Source organism: Artemia sp. Qi Xiang Cuo, chromosome 1, assembly GCF_049724085.1.
Source record: "Artemia sp. Qi Xiang Cuo chromosome 1, ASM4972408v1, whole genome shotgun sequence".
NCBI lineage: Eukaryota > Metazoa > Arthropoda > Branchiopoda > Anostraca > Artemiidae > Artemia > Artemia sp. Qi Xiang Cuo.
In genome coordinates, this window is record NC_142794.1 from 1,238,937 (window position 1) to 1,249,012 (window position 10,076).

Genomic DNA, 10,076 nt, shown 5'->3' on the forward strand with positions numbered 1-10,076 from the left:
TAAATGACTTGTTTAATCAAAACATAGATTGAGAAGGTTTATAAGACCTACACAGAAAATACATCAGGATTTTCTGTATACAAATTAGGCCTACATACGGCAATTACAAAATCTAAAAAAAAGAATTGATTTGAGACATGGCATGCCTCCAGCTATAATTTTGTTGCCACCTAATCGAATTGAACGGGTTGCAATTGCTCGCAAAATTTACAGACATTCACTTTTGCAAGGAGAAAGTTCTTTAGTCTAATGAACTTTTTCCTATTTATTGCACCCAGGGTTCAATAACCTGTAGAAGTGACCGGGCCTGGACAGCTTTCTCCCGGTAAATCTAGGATGTCTACTTTTCATGACAACACAAATTGTCTTTTTATAACAACTATTATTTAAATACAATATATCCCCAGGGGTTCTCATATGAATATGCTGGAACAGGGGAACGAGTGTAAGCAAGTATGAATTCAGAAGCTGGGTGACTTGTTGTGCGTGGGCATGAAGCGAAAATCATGCAACCTTACTTATACGTAAACGAATTTCAAGCTTAAAATATTGCAATAAGTGATCTTTAAGGACCAGTCTTTGTAATATTTTGTTCCAATCTGTTTTGTCGCGAAATTTTTTCGAAGGGGCTTTTCACCCCCTCTACCTTACCCACCCTATATACGTGGGATAGAACACCAGACGGAAAGTTCCACACCCTATTCATATGGTATGGCAAGGTTGTGACAACCATTCCAACTTAATTGACAAAATGCGTCAAGTTACTCGGGGGTGAGTTTTCGGCCCTTGGCTGCAAGGTCGTATCCAAGATTTTTGTTTGGGTTAGGGGTATTTTCGTTCAAGAAATTTTACAAAAAAAAACACATTATAAAACGTATAAAAATATTTACACGCATCTTTTCACCCTTTTTACGAGTTGGACAAAAATTTCAGGGGGGGGGGGTTCAAATCGGGTACCTTTGCTCCCTAGATACGGCCTTGCTTGGCTGAAAGGAAACCAAAATAAAAAGTGCAATTCCCAGTTAAATAATAATAGTAACAATTATTTTGTACCCCACTATTCAAAATTATAAAAATAGTAAAGTGACAAAAAAGGGAGAAAAACAAAACAACAAAAAGACAAACAAGAAAAATGGACCCATCAAAATTGGCTTTCAAGACCTTTTTTATTGATTCGTGGGTCCCCAAAGGAACCATAAAAATAGCCCTTGTTAACTCGAGGTACTTATTTTAGTATTTAATATATTTATATTGATACTGAATAGATAAATAGATTATAATAGACAGATTATATCCATCTTCAATTTCCTAGATTGGAAAGGCCCCAAATGCCCGTAACTTCCATTTAAGGACGAAAAATTACCCTGACTTAAATGAAAATGGAGAAACACCAAAATAAAATTTAAGGAAAATCTACTGAGACAGGTTGTGCACCCTTAAAACCAGACCCTTGGTACGGAATGGTAATAGACTTTGGTACTAAGCTAAAATCCAGGACACACGAAAGAAAGACCGTAACGAAACTCAAATCCCCTATTGATAAACAGGTTTCCGCTGCATAGTGAGATATTGCTCACTCCGTGAAAAAGATTTAAACTTTTGGTTTTGGGGGTTTTAGGGGGACTAAAAGGTGGCTAGGTTAGGTTAGATAAGGTTATGTATTTAATATATGCTATGCGTTACCCCCCCCCTCCCCAATGTGCAAATATATAGCCTAAATTTGTTCATAAACTATTATATTTTCATTCTATTTTTTTTTATTTCATTAGCATTAACCAAACTTCACTTCTCGCATGTGTCCTGAATTTTCGAACAGTACCTAGATTTTTTGCCCTGAATAGACACAAGATGATATATATATATATAAAGATTGTAATAACGCGGGCAGGTAAAAAGGCCCAAGGCAGCTAAGAGGAATGGTGGCAATAAGCCAAGTAACAGAGAAGCAGTTCTAAATAACCAGTTTTGCCTGCTTCAAACAGCTTAGGAAATCTACTGTCAGTGGCACGGAAGAAAAAGCGCAAGGAGTTCGCCAACTATGTGCGAGTATTCCCCTATTAAAGCCTCTTATAAAATAATACCTATGGAGAATGGTCTATCCAGCTCTATTTTTTGTTAATAAGCAGAAGTTGGTAATTTGATAAGTTCGTAAGTAAGTTGTTAAGTATCAAGTGAATTCAAGAGCGTCTCTTTTTTGAGTTGAATGAGAATCAATAAGGAAAAAATACTAAAGTAAAAAGAACTTCCCAACTTTGGAAATAAAAAGTATACCAAAACGTTCCACATGAAAAAACGCACAGTTACGCATAAAAACGTTTTCACCAATGGGAGACATGAAAAAACGTACTATCACAATCGACGAATCATTATCAAACCTCACCAAAATTGCGTTTCTTGCCTTATACTTTAGTTGTAGTTAATTACTTTAATTATATTAATTGATGTTTTTTTTTATTAATAAAATGTATATTCATACTATTTTAATATGAGTAAAATTTATTGATACAATTTATTTATTTTGTTATTTACTTATTTTTTTCAGCAATTAAAAGTAGGTTAAATTCCAGTGTATTGATAAACATGGTACTTGTTAAGAAAGCGGTAAGTCCTTGAGAATTGTATTGCGAGAACAGATAGGCATGTACCGGGTAATGACAAAAACAAGTGGTTTCTCACTCCGAGAAATATATTTAAACTTTAGTTTTTTGGGGTTCAGGGGAAATAAAAGGTACCTAGGCTGGGTTAGGTCAGGTTAGGTTACGTATTTAATATATGCTCTAGTTTACCCCCACCCCCCCCCCTAATGTGCAAATATATAGCCCAATTTTGTTCATAAGCTATTATACTTCCATCCTATTTTGTTTTTATTTCATCAGCATTAACTAAACTTCACTTTTCGCGTACTTACCGCTTTCTTAACAAGTACCATAAACATAATTATCTTCTGGGTATTCACATGGGGGAAAAAGGGGGAGGGGGGTTACCCCATGAAAAAAAGGTATATTACTGTCCATAAAAATGTTGTCGTCCGTGGGTAACAACCCTGTCAACATATTTACTGTGTTTTTTTTTAGTCTAGCATTTCATTCGAATTTGACGTGCATATTAAAACATAACGGTCCAAATGTAACAACGTAGCAAATGAGATTTTAAGCTCTAGTGCCCTCTTAAATAAAAGCAGAGACTGCACGACAGCATATGCCCGTTTCGACCATTTTTCGCCAAAAAGGGCTAAAATTCTATCTTGCAAAACTTTTGAGAAACTCTATCCAGGTTAAAACTTCTCAAAGACCTTTGTGTAAGGCTTCACAGGCGTCGGCCATGTGGTGGTATATCTCATCACGAAATATAGCCTAGTTCAAGTGCATTTAAAATGAATGCTTATTATAGACATTGATTTGAAAGGTCCCTTCGGTCCACAGAACCTATAAAAAAAAAAAACTTTTTCGCATGCTGACCAATGGTCTACGTTGCGCAGGTACCGATCTCCTGATTCGATGCCTTGGGCCGGGAGTGCAATGCGTGGTTGGGGGCAAATCATCCGACCCTTCCCGTGGTTTTTCCCCTGATTTCTTCAGGTACCCATTCACAGCTGGGTCGACTCTGGCTGAGCTTACAGTGTCCTACCGTTAACCCGTTTCCAATCAAATAACCAGCGACACCTGGCCGTATGGTATTAATATTAATAATTAATAATAATTAATATTAATAATAAAAATATTAATAGCTTAAAATTTGCTTTTCTGGCGCTTCAAACATTTTCAGAAACTAAGAAATACCGTTTTTTTAAACCCATAATCTGCCCGTCTGCCCGCATTTTTTTTTATTTTTAACCGTAAGCTTATAACACCGTTGTCTGCCAATCAAACATTTCGTGATAATGAACTGTAAGTAAGGAGCGACCCGGCTCAATAGTAACCGAAACTCTAAAAAATGGAATTTTGATAAATTAAGTTTACTCTTACCGATTAAAGGCGACGAGCCTGAAAAAATGTACCTGATTTTTGAAAAAAGGAGGAAATACCACCTGAAAGTATTAAAATCTTAATGAAAATAACACCATCAGATTTAGCCTATCAGAAAACCCCAGTAAAATGGTTTCAAGCTCCTATCTGCAAAATTTGTGGAATTTTGTATTTTTGCCTGAAGAGAGATGGCGGATGCATGTTTATATTTTTTTTCCAGGGGTGATGGTATCAGGGCCATATCCAGGGGGTACCCGGTTTGACCCCCCCCCCGAAATGTTTTTCTGACTCGTAAAAACGCAATAAAAATGGATATAAACAAATTTTGTTTGTGTTTTTTAAGGTTTTTCGTGTACGCCCCCCCCCTCCAAAATTTTTTGGGGGGCAAAACTCCCTCCGAAAAAAAATCCTGGGTACGGTCTTCGATGGTATCGACCCAGTGGTCCTAGAATATGGTGAGAGGGCTCATTCGAAAGGAAATTCAAAGTTCTAGTGCTCATTTTAAGTGAACAAAAAAGATTGGAGGGCAACCTGGCTTCTCCCCCGCCCCTTTTTTCTCAAAGTCGTCCGGTCAAAATTTTGAAATATCCATTTTGCTCATCATAGTTGAAAGACCCAATAACTATTCCTTTGTATATAATATGCCCCCCCCCCTCACAGCCCCAGAGGAATGGTCTTTAAGTCATATAATTTACCCATTTTTTAGTATTTGTTATTGTAATGTATGTATACATTTTCGAGTGGAGGGGGGGGGGGGAAGTTTTTGCTTGGGATTTTTTCCACGGGAGAGTTTTCTATGAGAAGGGAAATTCCCAGGGGGTGAACTTGTCCATAGATATTATACACTGAGGGAATTTGCCAGAAGTACTGTATAAAATTATTTCTATATGTCTTGCTTTCTCTTTCCCATCTCAATTTTACACGTGGAGTTGTTAAGAGCAATTGTCCGGGGTAAATTTTTTATCGGGATTGAATTTTCTAAAGGATTTTTCCGTGGGGAGGGGGATTTCTCAGTGGCGGTTCGGCCTGATTTCATGGCATTACTTAAAAACGATCAGAAATTAAATTAAAAAACAAGTTTTCTCAACTGAAAGTACGGAGCAACATTAAAATTAAAACCTAACAGAAATTATAACGTGTATGAAGGGGATTGCCCCCTCCTCAAAACCTCATTCTTTACAATAAAATTTTAATTTTGTCCAATTCTTTAAGAATGACTCCCAAAACACAAGGATCGTTTAATTAGAACAATAGGGTGCTTCTTTAAAAGTACTAAAAACCTTTAGCATAAAGAGCACGGTGTTGAGGAGGGGGCATCCCCTTCATACGCGCAATAATTTCTGTTCGTTTTAAGTTTTAATATTGCTCCTTACTTTGAGTTGAGAAAACTTGTTTTTTTTAAATTAATTTTAATAGGAATAAAATCCCGTTTCCTTTTTATACAAATTTAGCAAGTTTTATTGCAAGTTTTATTTAATTTTTGAAGACACGCTTTAGGCTTGTTTCAATTTTACCGAATTTTGATTTTATTCAGTTTTATATTTTCAGTGCTACGGGGCAATATTAGTTTCCCCCCACCCTACCCCATGTTTGATTTTGCTAAATTTCAATTCTAGTCAGTTTTAGGTTTTCAGCATCCAGGGTCAATACTAGTTTCCCCCGACCTACCTTGACCTAAAAAAACACTGAGGATTAGGAAATAATTCGCGTTAATCAAAACAGCGCCCGAACAGTTATTGCGCCAGGTGGCAAATGGAACCCCTTGAGCCCCCAAGCCAGGCCCCTGGTGGTTGTTCTATATAATTACATAAATATAATTCTGATGAAATTGGAAGCTTTTATTCAAAAAGAAAGCTTATAAAGAAATGTGTTGCAGGATTTGACCCACCCTCAAGTAAGATTCTAGTTATACTTGTATGCTTAATAATGCCTTGTTTTGGCTTTTTTTTTAAATTTGATTTCAATAAAAAAAAAACTAATGAGCCAGGAATGGTCAAAACCTTTAGATCCTCTCTTAAACCTTTAAATCTGTTCATTTTAAAGGTGATAATACTTATAAGCCCACTAAAAAGTATTGTCCCTTCTCCATATATCCATATTGTGTCCAAAAAGAGGCTTTGAGGTGCGCAAAGCGCTATAAAAATTAGCAAAGCCAAGTAAAATCTTAAACAGAAAAAACTTTTGAAATCATCTATTTTTGAAAATTATTTCTAAAAATTATTGTAACAGAAGGTGTTAGTGCTGCATTTCCACACTTTAGAAGAACACACAACAAAATTTTGAAAACTTTTAAAAATATTAAAAAATACTTACTTATATCTTTCGTTAAGAAATGCCAATAAACTTTACGCCCCCAACCCTTGTGGTCAAATTTGGGGAAATTTGGAGGAAATCTATCTGAGGAAATTTATTTTATTCGAAATAAAATAAGTAGGGACTCGAAAGCCAAAATTATTATCGATAATCTTCAAGGGTCGCCTCTTCATACAAAAACCCTGTAAAGCCCTGAAAACTACTTTAAAAATATAAAATACTTCAGCTATTTATTTCACTCATAAGCTTCAACTTTTTTAAATTGAAGTTTTCCTGGAATTTATCCACAAATAACAAATTTGATTTTCCCCAATTTGACTCCAACACTTGCCCTGGGCACAGAAATTTTAGGGGCGCAAAAATTAAAAAAAATAACCTAACGGTTGTAATTATTTTGCAGTTTTAGAATATTGCCCCACCAATTGTATGCGCGCAATGAACTTTCTATACGCTGAATTTGCCGCCCCACCAATTGTATGCGCGCAATGAACTTTCTATACGCTGAATTTGCCATTGAATTGCTTCTTTGCCGTTAAATCACTTTGAAGAAAAGTCACTAATAGAAAAATTCATTTTCCGTGGCATTTAAATTTTCCGGTTATATTATTGGAGCATTCCCACTCTCCAGATGGGAACATTAAAAAAATCCGAAAACTGCTGCACAAATTCTAAAATACTTGGTATAATCATTCCTAAGGGCTTACCAATAAACTTCAAAACCCCCGGTTTTTTTTATTCGTGACTCTTTTCTTCAAATTGATTTAACGATTAACAAGCAATACAAAGCCAAACTCAGTGTATGTAAATTTCACAGCGTGTATACAATTTGAAACATGTATTTGACCGATGGGGGGGGGGGGTGAAGTTTACTGGCACGCCTTAAGGATTGCTATTAGTAAGTATTTTAGAATGTTTTAAAGTAATTTCTGTATTTTTTAGCTTTTCCTTCTGGAGAGTAGGAATGCAACCCTAACCTCGAAAAAAAAATACTCTCCCCCTCCAGGGGAGGGGGTGTTGCCAAACCTCTGCAAAAACGTACAAATGACAAGAGAGTTTTTGTATTCTTACACTTGTTTTGTGCAATGTCAAAAACTTACTTACAACTTACAACTAAAAACTTACAACTTACTTCAGCCCCCCCCCCCTAATATTGAGCTATTCAATAATTTTTAATATTTATCCCAACTAAGCTGTTATTTTATTCGAAATAAAATAAATAGGGACTCGAAAGCCAAAATTATTATCGATAATCTTCAAGGGTCACCTCTTCATACAAAAACCCTGTAAAGCCCTGAAAACTGCTTTAAAAATATAAAATACTTAACCTATTTATTTCACACATAAGCTTCAATTTTTTTAAATTGAAGTTTTCCTGGAATTTATCCACAAATAACAAATTTTCAGTGCATTTCGCCATTCTATTGTACAATAAGGCCATTTTCTTTAATAAGTGACAAGAAACACGCTATAACCATGCAAACGGTTTTTCAAAGAAAAGTTTTGTATATGCTATAGCCTGGTCTACATATTACTCCATTAGAGGGAGAAGGGGGAGGGATAAAGCAAAGCTTAGAAGGAAGATATGTAATTGTTTTGAATTGTTTTAAAGTAGTTTTCAAAATTGCATAGGACTTCCATATGGAAAGAGGGAAAACTTAAAGGTCACCTAATTATCATCCATCCACTTTTAAGTTTACCCGGGTAATTTTTTTTTAGTTTTTAAGTATTTTTTATCCGCAATTTATTGAGATAGCTAAGAAATAGACTTACCTTTAGAATAAAAATTTCATTCTGAATCCGAACTTAACTTTGATTTCTGTCACAATTCTTTTGAAAGCACCCCCCCCCCTACCAAAAAAAGGTAAAATACATACCCTAAATTCTAAGTATGCAATGAATACGCTTATTGTCGTTCGCTTGCTTGTTTCCCGTTAAGTCAATGTGAAGAAAAGGGTAATTTATGAAAAATTCATTGCGTATATGCATTTTGGGCTGTATTTTTGACTATAGGGGGAGGGGGAGCGGCAAATATAATTTACGACGGAAATGAACGTTATATTTGGAATCAGGATGAAATTCTGATTCAAAATTTAAGTCTATTTTTTAGCAATCCCAATAATCAATTAATCAAAAACTTAAAGATATTTCGGTACTTGTCAATTAGCTGGAACCCACGTCTTATATTGTATACAGAAGATGCTTAAGAAACTAGTCAAACGGGTTTCTTTCAATAGAAAATTGAATTGCAAACCGTGGTTTGTCATTGTGTTACAATATTTAAACTTTTGTTTTTTGGGGTTTAGGGGGAAAAAAGGTATCTAGTTTAGGTTAGGCTAGGTTACGTATTTAATATATACTATGCTTTACCCCCCAACCCCCTAATGTGCAAATATATAGGCTAGCCCAAATTTCCTTCTAAACTATTATGTTTTCATCATATTTTGTTTTATTTCATTAGCATTAGCCAAACTTGACTTCTTGCGTGGGTTCCAGCTAATTGACAAGAACCGATATTTCTAACTTTGTATCAATTTCCAATTTTGCACAACCCCCCCCCCCCCCGATTCAACTGATTACAGTTGTATCATGCTTCCAAAAGCGGCACTATCACCCAGGGGGTGGTTTTAGGGGCACGAGCCTCCCCCAACAATGAGGAGGGGCCAAAACACCCATACGGGAGCCAAATTTCTATTGGCACCTTCCCCCAACATTAATTCAGTATCCCCTCCTGCTACCATCGATAAGAAAAATTCTCACCATAAACTTCCAAGAACAAGATTTGAAGAAAAAAAAAAACAGGGCATTAGTCAGCCCCAAAATTAATAGAAGTAAGACACTAGCGCCAGTAACACGTAAGTACAACTAGAGCGAGGACACTTGAACTTAAGGGTATAATCTAGTAAAACCCTTAGAGGCACAATCAACCTCGGGCATATACTAATATGCAAGAACTCTTAATCCATCTATTCACCTCTTAGCAACAAACACTGGTGGACTTAGATCTAAGGGACTTGCAAATCCCCAAAATTTGCCAATTGGGCGGAGTCAAGTTTTCAATCTAGATTATGATTGGCTCATTTTGTGACGTCATTGATTTTGTTCTGCATAATTAGTTGAGAAACAATTTGCAAAGCTGGTATATATTCATTACTAAAGAATTGTACTGTTTTTATATCTAACGGACAAGTCGAGCCATATAAAGAAAATGGGTGTTGAGAAAAATCTGGTAATGACTATCTCTCTTCCAGACAGCGGATTTAAGACGTTAAAATATGTGCAATTAATCATTTAAATTGGAACTTATATTGTGCAATGCGTAAAAATAAATGTAAACAATTTTCTGAAAACATAAACATAGATAGGCAATAATTTTTGTACCTCCACTCTAATTTTTGTAACCCCCCCCCCCTGATTTTTTCGCCCCCCTCCCGAACAAAAGTCTTAGAAGGGGTTTGATATTAGCCTACTTTCAAAATTTGAAAGTAATATTATTACAAATTTTCATTAAGGAGGAAGACTAAATACGAGGGGAAATTCCCTGCTAGGAATCGTTTGAGAGCGTTTTAGAGGATTTCGTAAATATTAAAAAATAAACACCAGAATAATACAAATTACAGATATTTGTTTCTACAAACATGATTTTATCGGATGTCAGACCCCCACCTCCAGGTAATATTCTGATGCAGGTGACGGACCCTGGAAGAACCTATGGAAATTTAAAACGCTTTAGAGCTCATAATCTCTAAAAATTTAGAAAAATTGTTTATAAATTGCAAAATATAATCAAGGATATCGCTA

The 10,076-nt window shown here is 35.6% G+C and overlaps 1 long non-coding RNA gene across 1 annotated transcript in view; it reads right to left on the reverse strand.

The window, feature by feature from the left end:
- Positions 1–9,160, reverse strand: part of LOC148955883 (uncharacterized) — a 74,842-nt gene extending 65,682 nt beyond the window's left edge. The window contains exon 1 of the long non-coding RNA XR_016142086.1: positions 9,036–9,160. This is a non-coding gene — a long non-coding RNA (uncharacterized LOC148955883). The remainder of the gene's footprint in view (positions 1–9,035) is intronic.
- Positions 9,161–10,076: the final 916 nt, after the last annotated feature.